At 41.2% G+C, this 15,885-nt stretch overlaps 1 protein-coding gene across 4 annotated transcripts in view; it reads right to left on the bottom strand.

Moving 5' to 3' along the window:
- TULP4 (TUB like protein 4) overlaps positions 1-15,885 on the bottom strand; it is a 147,212-nt gene that overhangs the window by 57,359 nt on the left and 73,968 nt on the right. The gene's annotated exons all lie outside the window — the stretch shown is intronic.

Here is a 15,885-nt window from a genome sequence, read left to right as displayed (position 1 = left end):
CAGAACTAAACAGAATGCATGGTCAAAGGAAAAGGCTGGGGAGGCTGTGGGGATTAGTGGAGGGGACTGAGCACAGCCCATACACTGGCAGTCACAGGAAAGCCATAAAAGGTTTTCCTGAGAAACAGCAGACACCTGAGCAAATGATAAACTACAGCATGAAAATGTCCATCGCTATGAAAACAGGACCCAGAGGCCATCCTGCCTCTCACAGGTGTGAGGAGCTCTCATCCGACGGTCCTGTATGATGGAAAAACAATCTTCACAAAATCTATTGTGTGTCTGAATCAGAGTATTATTTATTTAGTGCAAAAAACGGAAAGGATGAGGCCTATTTAATTTCATTTTCCTCCCAATGTTAAATTTTCTGTATCTTTTCTACATTTTTATTTTCAAATAGTTCAGCATCTAAACATGGCCAATTTGGAAAACACACATTTAAAATATCTAAGTTGTTTAGGATTTATCACAGAGGAAATAGGAAGAAATTCTAAGTTTCAAAATGTTTGAGTACAAAATTTTAATTTTCAAATTTGAAAAATTCTGAACCCGGATAACAACTTTCATCTTTCTCAACCATCACTCCCTCATCTAAAAGTCAGACCCTCTGGTAGGTGCTTTGTGGAATTAGGTAAATGCCTCAGGGCAGCCCTCATAGAGCCCTGTAAGGACACAGGGCTAGTGATCCCTGGAGCCCAGGAGCCACAAGACCAACTCCCCTGCATTCACTGTGATGAATATTCTCTGAGTGTCACCTGACTGGCCCATGCTGGTGATCATGTCGACATTCAGCTCATACTTAGGTTCCTGCTGTGTGATGCTGTGACCAATACAAAGTTGGAGAAGAGTGAGCCCTGCTCTTGGGCAAAGTGCAGCTGGGAGCCAGAACATCCACGAACATGTGGATATATACTGACGTGTATCTGTCAAACTAAGACTATCATTAACCAGCAAGAGCATGCCTGATGTTCATAAGGAAGCTTTGAATCCCGTCTCCTCTCTGGGCTTTGTGCCTAATAAATTAATAACCCCTGTGAACCTGTGGCACCTGTGTAAATGGTCTCCAAATTCTTGTACAGTTGACCCTTGAACAATGAGGGGGCTAGGAGCACTGACCCCACTCGCAGCCAAAAACCCACCTATACCTTTTAATTCCCCAAAAACTTAACTCCAGCTATCCATCAGCTTCCATGAGGGACTGGTTCCAGGACCGTTATAAATACCAAAATCTGCAGATGCTCAAAGCCCCTACATAAAATAGCACAGATCAATACCTAGAGTTAGCCATCCGTATCTGCAGTTGGTGGACTCCATGGATGCAAAACCTGGGGGATACAATGAGCTATTTTTTATTCAAAAACAACCACTTATAAGTGGATCCATGCGGTTCAAGCCCATGTTGTTCAAGGTTCAACTGTACAATGACAAACTGTCAAGGACCTCCACAACAACCAGACCCCTCCCTCATGCCCACCTGTGTCCAAAACACACTTGATTTTAAGTTCTTAAGTTTGTTTTCAAGGCACCAGAAAGCTAGAAGCGGCCCCCAGCCTGGGTCCACCACACTTAGTGGTAATTAGCATTAGTTATAAAATGCATAATAAAATCCTCAAATTTTCTAAGAGGAATGAATTCTTACCCACTTAAAATGTAAGGATATTGTAGCTTTAAACACACACACACACACACACACACACACACACACAAAAACCTCTGCAAAAATCAGAGCTTTAAACACACACACACACACACACACACACACACACACACACACACACACACACAAAAACCTCTGCAAAAATCAGAGAGCTGTGAGGTTGCCATCTTGAGACATGGCAAACACCAGTCAAATCCAACCTAGTTGATGGTTCCCACGCCACCTCACTCTGGTCCCAGCTCTGCCTGTGCATTGCTTACACAACCCACTGTGTGCATGGTAACTGTCACTGCACAGACACTCTCCCTACTGAATTGTGTTTCCTGAGGAAAGGGACAGAGTCATGATCATCTCTGAATACTGACAAAGTTAGTTTGAATATATTGTGCCAAAGAATAACACATAATTAGAAGTTACAATCCTTAACCTGTTATATCTTTGAACTATTAAAAGATTATTGAAAACTATTTCAAACAGGTTATTTTCAATTCCCAAAGGCATTTTAACAATAGCTAACTGCCTGCCTGCCTATTACAAACTGTTAGGTGCTAAGACACCTTTGTCTTTGTAGAGTTTGGTTCACTAAATGGACATAATTTAGTGCTCCATCTGCAATTAGAGACTTACGAACACACACAGGAGGGCCCTCATCACAGGTGGATGGGGGACAACAAATCCAGATTCACTGACGGACACCAGAATGGCTGCCACAAGACAAAATATGACCAATAACGTGATATTCACTGCTGATCAGTTTTGAATTCTTAGGTTAACATAGTGACCATTCATCTACTATGACCTTCCTTATAAAGTAGTATTTGGTGACAAGGTATCATATTTGAGAGAATAAAGGTTAGTCACATTTTCTATACTTTCGCCTTTTTGCTTTAACATCCAGGTGTGGTTGCATATTTGGTTCACATCAATAATCAAACCCCTTTTCTTCATGACAACAGCCAGCACAGCCACAGCATGACACAAACTCTGAAGAACAGAGGCAACAAATATTGTCAAATTATTTCTAACATCACAGATTTCTTGGTCTTATGAAAACACAGTGGTAGTTGTTAGATAAACAAAAAGTTCACAGACTCAATCGAATCCTTTTGTAATTCTTCATCAGTTTGAGATGCAACTATAAATGGAAACATAGTCCCACCCCCCCACTTCTTTGCTGTGAGTTCTAACCAGTAAAACTAAGTGGGTAGGTCCCCTAAATTAGAGAAAGAAATCTTTCCAATGATTCTGGGTTTAAAAATAAAGCTAAACTGCTAATGTTGTTCCCCTGGATTAGTATTCTCATTTCCTCTCTCGTCTAGGTTACAGTTTGTAGCTGCCCACTTATCTCCCAGCAGTTTATTTCCTGTTCTCCGAATCCTTCGGTCTATTTGGCAACATCAAGACATACCAGAGTGTTGAGGAATTACCAACCAGCAGGCCAGCTGGGTTCTCAGTCGCCCAAACTATGTGGCCGAGTATAGGGTGCCCAGGTATTCTATGGCAGAACTTTCCTTCTGGGCTCAGGGTTATACTGGCACAGCAGCTCCCTGGTGTTTGGGGTGTTACCTGAAGAGCACGATCTTCTACTAAAAAGACAGAGGATAGGCTAAGCTTTGACCGGGGTCTTTGATTATTCAAAAAAAAGTCAGCCTGTTAACCTCTCTAATGTAAGATGTTCTGTCATTATAGGTATTGTCATCAATACACATTTATTGAGGATTATTAAAAGTAGAGAAATCTATCCTAAAAATATAGAGCAGATCTGCTGAAAGCCTATCTGGGCTGTAATCTAATGCCCTAGATAAATCACTTCACTTCCAACACTTAGAACTATTTTTAGAACAAAACTATGTCAGTTAACCCAAGTCAAGGATATTCATCTTTTCAAGCAAGAACCCTTCAAATGGTGTGGAAAAATATGAATATCATTTATATTTTATAGATATATACAGGAAACCACCTCAGTAAACAGCCAGTATCAATATTCAGAAATATTTCCCTCAACCTAAAGAATGTAATTCGATTCAATGCTAAGTACAAAGAGCTCTAGTAAAATTTGGTAAATCATTATTACCACTCAGTTCTTCTTATTCTGTAATTAATTAAGTGAAACAGCAATAACTTCAACTGTGCAAGAAAATAAAATGAGTGCCAGTTTTAGATATATTTTAGTATTAAAGAACCAAGAGCAACTGAATATAGAGACTGGAGGAAATTCAATGTGAACAGTGGTTTCCACATGGTGCCCACCAGCAGGAAGGTCTATGAAATGGCATGGCTGTGGGCAATAGCTGACCTGCTCCATGCCTCTCTCCTGGTCTGCTGGGGTTGGTGACAGTAGTGCATCCCTCTAGAGCTGTGAGGAGTATGAGAAAGGACCTTAGAACAATGACAGGCACACAGCACATGTTCAATCAATGAGAGCTCTGCATTATTTATTTGTGAGCTAAAACTTCCAGAATATAAGTATGGTTCAGCACAGTACTCACATCTACGGTTTCCTCTTTTGATAAATGATTTGAAAGATGGTCCCTCTTTCCAGACCCACCTCCTGTCACTTGCACTGCCCACCCAACTCTGTACCTTAAAAATCAACATCCCCACACATTTTCTGCCACCTTTGGTTGAGAACACCCCTCTGGCCCTTGGCATCCGGTGGTGAAGGCTTCCCTAATGGTCCGGCCACTCTCTCCTGCCATTCCCATGGAACCCTCTTCACAGCTGGCACATGCATTCACTCTCTGCACTTACTCCCCCAAACCTCTGTTCTTCACCAGCCTGACAACTTCTTTGCTTTTGTGTTCTTGAGGCCCCAGCATTACACCAGGCACACAGTAGGCATTTGATGATCCTATTGTTTGGGAACACCTATTATGTATTTGTGAGGAATGCTCAAATGTTTTAAGATAAAATGTTCTTGTCTAGAACCTCTGAGCATCTAAAATGAACTATGAAAAATGTTCTGAGAAAACCAGAAAAAAATCTTGGGGAAGAAATAGGAGACATAAGCACAAATTATAAGAAGCCCTATGTTTACTACGAAAGAGAACTTTCTAACAAGGGGTGCTGTCTGTCAACACCAGGGTTGTCTCCAAAAGGAACCTGAACACTGGGAAGAGTTTAAGCAGAGGCAGCCAACTGCCAGCGGTGCCTGGAAGCAACTGATCTAACTAGGGGTTTTACTGGATTTGAACTAGAGGACCTCCATATTACCAGCCAACTCCAAAGGCTAAAAATCAAAATTACATGCGCTCTTGACATCAATGATGTTACAGCCTCAAAACAGAAAAAAAGAGAAAAAAGGGGGATCTTAAGCTTTTAAGCATTTACACATCTATCTACACTAAGTCTCCACTAAATTTGCTAAAGGGAAGTTCAATTATTAAAGTGGTTAATCACTATTTTGATGAAAATTTTATATTTTAAATATTATAATAATCTTGCCAACCAGGTGTGTACTTTCATCATTTATACTTAATCTACTATATTAATTTTAGAGATGTTCCTCTTCAGTTGTCAGAGCAGTTAAGATAGCAGGATTCTCAGCATCCTGCTCTTTAAAAGCCCTGCCTCTTAGCTCAGTCAGTAAGTACATCAAGCATTTGATCAGGAAATGACATCACTCCAAACACATTGCTGCCTCTTCTGATCCATAGCCAAGTTTGTTTGACTACTAACTGAAAAAAAACCCGTAACTCCCCCTTGGACAACCCAACTATCATCCCAGCCCTGAAGCATGCCTCCCAGCTGAGTGAGCAGAGCAAAGCCAGGACAGGGACACCGTTCTCAGCGGACAACAGCATGTCTGAGTTCCGGTGTGGGCTTTAGCACTCTGCATCTTTATTCTGTCTGGAAAAAAATCAAGTTGGCCTAGATAATTTCCAAGGATCCTTCCAGCTCTAGTATTTTGACACTCTGGATGCTATCTAGTCAAGTACAACATGCCCATTCCCAAGTGCAATATCCTGCAAAGCTTAAATATCTACCACCCAAGCAAAACACCTAGCACATGGATCATGACATGCAATTATTTTCCGTTTCCTGTTGAATGGACCTACATGATACCTTAATCCAAATAAATGTAGTCATCTTCTCACTAACAGCTAAGTTCCTTATACCCTCTTCCCACAATTCCATTTCCTGTCATCATCTTTGCACACACTGTTTTTAAATGATTTCACATTTATGTATTTTGTATTTAATCTAAACCACAAACTCATGGGCACAGAGAACATCCTTCACCTCGCTTCTTTCCCCACAGCACACGATCCTGTTGCTAGGAAAGAGTGGCTCCTGAATAAAGCTCTTAATAACCAATGGGGCTTCCTTAAGGAAACTGACAGGAGCGCTCCCTCAATGACACCAATGACTGAGCTTCAACAGAGGCCTTGGATAGTTTTCCTAAAGGCTTGTCTCAACCACAGAGGTCATTAGAGCTCCAAGAACTGGCACAGATTTCAGTTAGATGAGGAACGCTAAGGAAGAGATTCCTGACTTTCTCACTGGCAGCAGCTGCATGAAGACAAGTGTTAGCTGCTGTTGGCTGCTCAGTCTGGTGGCACAGCAGTGACAGATCACACGCAGAGGACCACCTTCTATGTGCAAACTGCAGCTGAGTTGACCTCCCACAGGAAGCTTTTCCTGGCAGGATAGTCCATGCCCCTGGTCCACACCCCCACTTCTCAGTCGCCCCCCAACTCACCTGTAGCCCCCGCATGCACACTGTGCTGGAACCCTTAGTATTTCCAGTACCTGGCACAGCCCTACCCCAAGGACAATTCTCAGCTGTTGTGTGAACTGATGGAAGTGGAAAAGAGAAGAGCACATGAACAGAGTCACAGATTAGTTTTTTCTTTTATTCAGTCGGCAGTTAGTGCTGACCATGGTTACTGTTTCAAAATTATTTGTACCACAAAAATTGAGTAAAGAATGTCTGTGACAAAACAGAAATGAAGACGGTGTATTCTGTACAGAAAAATCATACTAAAATTAACTGAACTTTCTTTCACTTCCCAGTTAAAAGGGGGGGAGACATCGGCATTTTAAAATTATTGCTGGAGTCCTGGCCGGTGTGGCTCAGTGGTTAGAGCGTTGGCCAGTGCACTGAAGGGTCTTGGGTTCGATTCCCAGTCAAGGGCATGTACCTAGGCTGCAGGTTCCATCCCCACCCCTTTTGGGAAGCAACCAATCGATGTCTGTCTCTCACATCGACGTTTCTCTCTCTCTCACCTCCTCCCTTCCTCCCTCCCACTCTAAAAATCAATGGAAAAAATATCCTCAGTTGAGGATTAACAACAACAACAAATTATTGCTGAAGTATCCATGATACCTTAAAAACACTGTACATTTGGCTACATTTCAGCTTTTAAAGACATCTTATTAGGAAGATAATCCCATATAGAAGGGATGAGTCATCTATGGGAGGTCAACTCAGAACTAGATTTTAGCTTGTCCCCATAATATCCATGGGGAACCTCCCTAACTTTCTCATCAGTCAGGGAGCATTTTGCATAGACAATGACATACACCAAAGTTGTATCTAACACCTTTCCATGACTTATCTGTAGAGCTACCACTATGACTCGGGCTCCTAAAAATTAGTCCAGAATACCACAATGCTTTTGAGTGATTAATTTCAACCACACTGGGAAATAGACTGAGACACTTTTACAAAAATCATATGATCACTCAGAATTATAAAGAAGTCATATACATCTAAAAAAAATGAAACAAAATAGAGTGACGGGGTGTAGTCTGCACCTACTAGGAGGATGCCTATGTGCAGTAAAAGTTAGAAGACAAGCACCTGAAATGTAATACATGAGAAGGCCCAGCTCAGGTAAACTACAGACTGAGGATGAGTCTCCAAGTCCAGGAGAGCTGACTCTGCCCAATGCTGTGAAGGCCTCGCCCACACCCTAGGCTCAGGGCTTCACTCCACAAGGGGACCCTGGAGCGCCACCAAATGAGAGGCCCAGCACAGCTCTGTCTTTGTCACACACCACTGTCTAATATTTACTTTTTTTTACTTCTTAGGTTGTGGGACATGTCACACTCAAGACCCAGAACATAGTCAACAGGTAAAAGTAAACAGTGCAAGAGCACACAGTCACTATTTTATGCTACTACTACTTGTTTGTTTCCAGGGGAAAACTGGTCAACCTGGAACCACCTTCAGGTTTTCTCAATCAAGGGACCTTACTGAGACCTTATTTTCTGCCACACTGTATACAGTCACACTGTCCCATCAACGGCTCTGTGTTAGGAACCAAATTGTCATTGTTCTTTTTAAGTTATACAACACACAGAAATACACAAAATCAATACAAACTATGAGAGCAAAAAACCCAGCTATATTTCCTATCAAATTCAATTATGATTCTTTCATACTTTAAAAGGCTAGAAGTGAAATTCTGCATTAGCAAAATTATTACCAGGACCATTGAAGTCATTTCTAATAACACAATTATTCACTCAAGTACTGGTTTGGCTAGACTACACATTTAACAGGCAAATGACACTGGGCAGCACCCCAATTAAAATGGAGGAGCCTGGGGTACTTTACATTTATTGAGCATTTACCCTCTGCCAGACACCTTGTTGGAGCCAGAGAGACAGCTAAGTATGGCACTTGGCTCACCCACCCAGAAGGGCTGGGGGGTTTGGGGCAGGGGTGGACCGGAACAGACAGGTTAAGTAATTACACAAAAATGAGCTCTGCTTGAGTCTAGGAATGTAAGCAGAGAGCCTGGAAGCAGTGCAGAAAGAGAGTAAGAGGAGGCTTCCTGAGTCACAAGTCTCTGCAAGAAAGGAATTTTCAGATGTCCCCACACACCAAGCCAGGGGAACTTTAGCACTCCCTGCTAACACACTAATTATCTAGAATCCCTTCAACAGACAAACAGCTCCTATTCTGCTCAGCATTCCTTTTTAGAGTGAAAATTGGGGTGAGCTTAATAGCTGTAAACAGAAAATTATAATTACATGTTCCCTAACATATGTAACACTCAGGATTCCCTCCTAAAAATATTTAAGTGTTTAATTTCCTGTGTACAGTTGATCCTTAAACAACACAGGGTTAGGGGTCCCTACCCCACACACAATTAAAAATCCTCATATAACTTCTGACTGTCCAAAATCTTAGCTACAAATAGCCTACTGTTAACTGTGTTACTGATAACATAAAAGTTGATTAACACATATTCTTCATGGTCAATATATTATATACTGTAATAAGCTAGAGGAAAAAAATGTTATTTAGAAAATCATGAGAAAATAAATTTGCAGTATTTATTGAAAAAACCTGCATGTAAGTAGATGCCTACAGTTCAAACCTGCATTGTTCAAGGGTCAACTGTTTATGTGCTTCTGCAGCATAACTTTGAAAGGTTAAGGCCAGTGGTACACGGGAGGCTAAATAGCCATCTCAGATGGTAAATAAAGAAAAACTGAATTTATTTAAAAAAAGGGGGTGGAGGATGGGGATATCCAAAGGGAAGGGCTACACAGCACTGAGTCAAAGGGTACTGGGTCCATGATGGTGGCAAAAATATACTTAGGACAGTGAAACAAGGAAGGTACACAGAAGTAACAGGAGAGCGTAGGCTGCGCTGCTTTGGCTCACTGAGAAGTCAGAGAGGGGGCCTTGGGGGCATTTTCAGGGGGTTTGTCTGGGACGGGCGGCTGCTGCCCATTGCTCCCCTGGTTGCAAGTCCCATGGTGTCCCCTTGGAGAGAGGAAGGGAGGAGGAGATGGCACTGGCGTGCTCCCCTCATGGGGAATGTGCACTGGGTCCTGAGCATATTTCTCTCTTTCTTACAGATGGAAATCTTAGGGCAGGCCTCAGGGGAGGGTCTCAATAGAATATTCATCAGCTTTCCAAGTGTGCTCTTTCAGGGTCGTGGTCTCCACTGATTGGTCAGTGCCAGGGTAGGGGGGTCATTAGCCAATGTAAGCTGGTCCTGAGGCAGCCAGGGCACCACTTGTCTGGTTTTGCTGCTTTTCTGGGCCTGAAGCTGAAATACAACTGAGACCTAGATGTTATCTTCAGGGAGGAACTGCTCAGGGGTCCAAACCACAGGACCAGCGATATGCTGGGGGAGGACAGGTTATCCTGGGAACAAGGTTCTTGTTTTCCCAGTTTTGCCCCGTGCTAGGCATCAGGGGCTTTCTGCCATGGTGGGTTTTTGTACCCGGCCCATTGTCCTTGCTCTGCTCATGTCTTTATAACAAACTTAACATTGGCTCTCAGTCAATAACCTGAATTACCTGAAATATATTTTGAATTATTTTATAACCTAAATTCAATTTTAACAACTATTTGCATTTAGTTGTATGTCACTATTTATTAAAGGTCAACCTTTTTCCACTTTGCTGAAGGATCCATTATCCCATCCCGCACATATCTGCATCCTGCTGACAGATGCATACATAACATTCTTTTTGAAGGAAATTATCAAAGGCAGCTTGGATGGTCAAAGAATTCAGCAACTTCTAAACTATAAAAACAAGAGTGAATTCTATTCCATCATGAGTACTCTTTAAGAAAATGGGACACATGGCCACACTGAGTCTCAGTTTCCTCATCTATAAAACAGGGGAACAGCACCTAATCGACAGGACTACTGCAAAGAGAAAAACTTCTAAAAAGAGTAATAACCATTCATTCTGAGCTTACTACTGCTGGGTTCTCCACGGGTATCATCTCATTTAATCCTCATGCAAAACCTCTATAAGGTAATTAGGACCCTCCCATCTAAAGATAGGAAACTGCAGTTTAGAGGTGTTCATCAATCTGTCCCAAACCTTACAGCAAGTGGGGACAGAGCCAGAAATGACTTTGGTTGTTGGTTAGACTCCAAAGTTCATCTTATACCATACACAACATTTAATTCAAAATAAACTGAAGACTTAAATGTAAAACCTAAAACTATAAAACTCCTAGAAGAAAACAGAGACAAGTAAAGCTCCTTGACATTGGTCTTGGCAATGATTTTTTTTTTTTTATCTGAATCCAAAAGTAAAGGCAACAAAAGCAAAATAAACAAGTGGGACTACGTCAAACTAAAAAGCTTTTACACAGCGAAGGGAGGGAGGGAGGAAGGGAGGGAGGGAAGGGGGGGAGAGAGAAATAAATAAATAAATAAACAAATCAACAAAATGAAAAGACAACCTACTGAATGGGATAAAACATTTGCAAGTCATGTATCTGATAAGGGGTTAATATCTAAAATACATAAAGGACTCACACAACTCATTAGCAAAAAAACAATTTCCAAGTTATAAAATAGTTATGGAGATGTAATAATGTACAGTGTGGTGACTACAGTTTATGACTGTATTGCATATTTGAAAGTTGCTGAGATCTTAAATGTCCTCATCACAAGAAAAAATTTTTTGTAACTACATGTGGTGATGGATGTTAACTAGACTTATTATGACTATTTCACAACATATACAAATATAGAATCATTATGTTGTATACCTGAAGAAGGCAGGAGGCCTTTGGCTAGTGTGTCAGGGACACTAGGTACCTGTGAAGTCCCCTGACAGGGTTCAGCATACGCTACCCCCAAATATGCCACACGCTGGCATATTGAATATTTTAAACTCAGAGGAATTTGAGAAATGACAGGTGCAGGAAGGATTCCTTCCTCCCTGAAACAGGACGTAAGACCCCCATGAGAAGGCCCCACCTGTACCTGGAGGAAAGGAGCATCCTTATCTCTGAAGACAAGGAACGTGGGAGAAGTCTGAGCGGACAGGACCTGCTGAGTTTTCCCCAGTAACTACCCTCAGCACGGAGCCCTTTGTCCTACTACGTTTTCCTGCACTTCCCACTCTTCATCAAACCCACCATAAAAGCACTCAAGTTGAACCACATCTTCAGCTTTCATTTCCTTGCGCATGCTTTCCTATCATCTAAAAATTATATTAATAAAATATGTATGCTTTTCTCTTGTTGATCTGTCTTTTGTGAAGAGACCCCGCTGAGAACTTAAGATGGATAGAGGAAAGATACTCGCCATTCCCACCCCCCCCCACTGGACTGCTGGAGCCCGAAGAGTAGGACCCAGCACAAACCTAACACTTGCTAGTTTTCTGGGTTTGGATCTGCCCTTGCTGCTCTGCAGAACATCTATATCTATCTTTCTGACTTTTAGAATTTGACTTTCAAATTTTCATGACAGTTCTCCTGTAGTACACTGCTTCCATGAAAAAACAGAACGCCATCAGTATATTTTATAAAAACAAAACCAACCTATTCTTGATTGCTAGGAGGACAGAATTCACTCTAACAGAACACCGATTTTCAACCTTTTTGATTTCATGGCATATAAACTAATGACTAAAATTCTGTGGCACACCAAAAAATATATTTTTTGCCAATCTGACAAAAAATAGGTATACTTTTTATTTATTCACACCAGGCAGCTATTGTTGTCTTGGATGTTGTCATTTTTTTATGTAACAACCTAAGAGAAAATAGGTCAGTGCCCCTAACTAAAGAGTCAGGTATTGCATGTTTTAAAAATTCTTGTGCACACCAGTTGAAAATTGCTATAACAGAAGCAATATTATAGTTCCACTTGGCCTGAGGAATAGGTGAATTCGTTGTGCAGGTGAAGACATGGGCTGATACTACTAATCAATCAAGAGGGGGCTATTTTTACTGCAGCAACAATGCCCCAGATCTCACAAGTTTCTCTCTTGATCATGCTTCATGCCCATGTGGGTGAGCGGGGCTCCGTTCCACACTGTCTTCATCGGATGCCATACCATCACCAACCGCAGGCAGGAAGAGGGGGTATAGGAAAGGAGGGCCTTTCAAGGTGGTGCACATATTTCGTTGGACAAGGTGAGTTAACTGAAAACATCTAATTTGAAGGGAAAGAAGGGCGATCCTACCATGGCCCTGGAAGAAGGGGAACGAGAGAAGTCTGGAGAACAGGAGGTCTAGTACCAGCGCAGCAACCATGCCCTGTTGGCCCAATTCCAGCAGGACCCTCTGACTCAGGCCTGGGCTGATCTGTGTCCCTTGGGGTTACTCTGAGACAGAAATGCTCACACTTGGGCCGTTCCCAGAAAGTCTGTCAAATGAATAGCACTCTTGCTTCTGGGGCTCTTCCGGGACTACTTCCCACAGATTATCCACTTGGTTGTCAGTTTCCACCTAAAATTCATCTTACTGTTAAAAATTTCTCTCCTGCTGAGCAAACACAGTCTCACTTTTCATAATTACATCCGCTCTTCAATCCCATCACGATCCACTTCCCTCAATCCCTAGTTAATGTGATGTAAAAATAGTGCAGCCAGAAGCCTCACCACCTCCGGCTGTGCTCCTGCCAGACAGACAGAAAGCAGGCTCATCCCATTTCTCCAGGGTTCTGAATGCCTGTGCTTAAGAAAAAGGCATGTGCATTTCTTGTAGGAAAGTTTAAAAAAGTTAGTTTTTAAAAAAAGAAAAAAAAAACACCCTCTCCTACTTGTGACTGTTTAAATGAGACATCTTAAGTTATATTACAGTGTACGTGCATGTGTGTATAGAAAAGCAGTCTGCAAGGAGCTACCCCAGTGTAAACAACGGTTATAGCGCTAGGAGATGGGATTACAACAGATTTTTATATCCTTCTTGTTGCACATTTTTTACAAAATAAATATATTACTTATATAATACATATATATGATTACATAAAAATTAGAGAAGACATATTAAATTTGGTCCCTGCAGTATAGTTCCAAAGGATTTATTTCATAATAATAAACTCCTTTTGTATATATTATCTCTTCAACTCTACCTTTTAAAAGTATTGCACCTGATGTAAAGAAAGCAAAAGTTGATTATCACAGTATTTACTTGATTTGTAAAAATGAACCTCTCTCAAAGCCATGCAGAGTTAAGCTTTCTGTAAATGTTCCGTAATCACCTGAGTTGCCTAAAAGCAAAGATGATTCTTGCCAAGAACAAGCAAGTGATGAAGTCAGTGTGAGAGCAAAAAGGGGAGAGAGGATTGGGGCTCTGTTCTTCACATGACAGAAGTGACAGGATGGGCTGGAGGGAGAGGGACTATCAATGAGAGTGATACTACTACTACTAGAGCCAACATTCACTGGGGCCAATACTGTGCTTGACTCTCTAACAGTATTACATGCATCTTCTCATTTAACTCTGAGGATTACTCTACTAGTAAGAAGTATTATCTCTACTTTTATCAATGAAAAAGTGGAGGCACAGAAAGATTTCATAATTTGCCCAAGGTCTCATAGCTGCAGTGGCCGGAGCCACAATGAAAAGTTGGCAGTAGAGTCAAGACCCAGCTCTATATACCTCACCCACATCACATTTCAGATCAACTCCAGAAGGAATGAGTACAGTATAGAAATATCAAACACAGCACATCAGCAGAAAGCAGAACAATACAGGCACAACATCTTTGAAAACTAACAATTTTCTAAGCTTTGAGGCAACAGGAGAAAAATCAAAGAACAGCAGACTCAGCTACAGAAACACATCCCTGCTGCTGTTTAGATCTGCAGTAGGCACCCGTTTCTCTGCGTCCAGCACTCTTGGTTTCCACAAGGGAGGGAGCCACTGCTCCTCCGCCCCGTGTTCATGCTAGCACTGCCCACCACTGTGCCTCCCAGCCAGCTGGCTACAGAAAGAACCATGACTCAGGCTGGCCAACCAGGCCTTCCACATGGCTGCTGACCATGACTGCTCCTAGAAGAACTTGACATGTTAGCCCTTACGGATGGGGGTCTACTTTTCACCTGGCACTAGGAGCTGTTTGGATCATGGAAGCCTGGGGCTATCAAAAACTACCCACTGAGTTGGGAGGCAGGGGGTGCTGCTGGGCCTTGGCCATCTATTGGCCAAATCCATACTCAAAAATAGCAAGTAGCACATGCCTTGTCAAAAGCACTGCTTGCCAACTCCAAGGAAAGAGGCATACCACATGATTCATATGTTCTTCTATAGAATTTTGCAATTATATTAATTAAAACCTAAGAAATAACTTATATAATAAAACCCCCAAATCTGCTTCTTCAATCTTCACATAAAACACATAGATTTATGTATATAGGAAATAAAATTTTTAAAAAGCGCTCTCTTTTATCTCATGGAAAAGTTGCCTTTTATTGATTTTAGTTGCAGGATTTAATGAGAAAACGAAATCCTTTGCCTATTAAGTAAGATACTGTCAACAAAAAATGTATCCTAGCTGGCAAAATTATGAAATTATTTGGGCTTCATATATCTATAAAGCTATAACCCATAAACAACATCATCATTCCTTTTCCAGCCTCAGATAAGGGATCAGAGATACTGAACACTGGACAGAGTGACAAAAGGCCTGTGTTCTCTACAACTGCCCAGTGACGGGAAGTGTCACCTCTGCCGTCACCACAGAAACTCAGATAAACTGCAATCTAATCTAGTACAGTCTGTGCTATATCGTTCCTAGTAAGATTTCAATGATACTAACTGGACATAATTTACAGAGTTAAATTACCTCAAAGATCTCGGAAAGCTATATAGAACATTTTATTTTTCAGGTGTTTGCCTTGTTAAACAATAAAGTAACTATCCTGTGACAAGGGCTTTATTTGATTCATTAGAAAATGAGTATATTATTTTTTGTCTAAGCATTTTAAATGATAGATAACACCAATTTCATCACCAGTCTTCTATATAAAGAAAATTTCAAGGCTAATTATTTGCTAGCTAAGTAGAGAAATGACTAAGTCTTATGCTGTATAAATTAGGTGGAATTTGGCAATTTGCTATAATAGCTAGAAAACAAGAAAGATGTAATTATATTTACTCTAGCTAAACCATTTTAGATACTTGAGACTCTTGAAGCAGCAATTCTCTTCAAGTAACTATTTAAATGTACTGAGTAAGACAGCAGGACTGATGAACCACAGAATTCACTTGCTGGGGGAGTGAGCTTGAGCAGCTCACAGGGACACTCGTGAATACAAACGTAACTACGAACACTAAGTTAAATTCACAGACTCAATACAGGCAGGTCACTAAAAATGACTGCAGTTGAATTAAGTGAAGGTGATACAACTGTCAAAAATGAGAAAGAATAATCTAGATAGAGACAGAGCACACTGGAACCTTTTCTTTCCAAGAGGCTTTAGAGTCCTGTTCAAAATAAATGGTATAGCCATTAAATTGTACATGAAAACTTTAAATAAGTGAATTGTATGGTATGTGA

Source organism: Miniopterus natalensis, chromosome 5 (assembly GCF_054644295.1).
Source record: "Miniopterus natalensis isolate mMinNat1 chromosome 5, mMinNat1.hap1, whole genome shotgun sequence".
Classification (NCBI taxonomy): domain Eukaryota; kingdom Metazoa; phylum Chordata; class Mammalia; order Chiroptera; family Miniopteridae; genus Miniopterus; species Miniopterus natalensis.
Note: the sequence above shows the minus strand (reverse complement) of the source record. Positions and strands in the feature narration are given on the sequence as shown.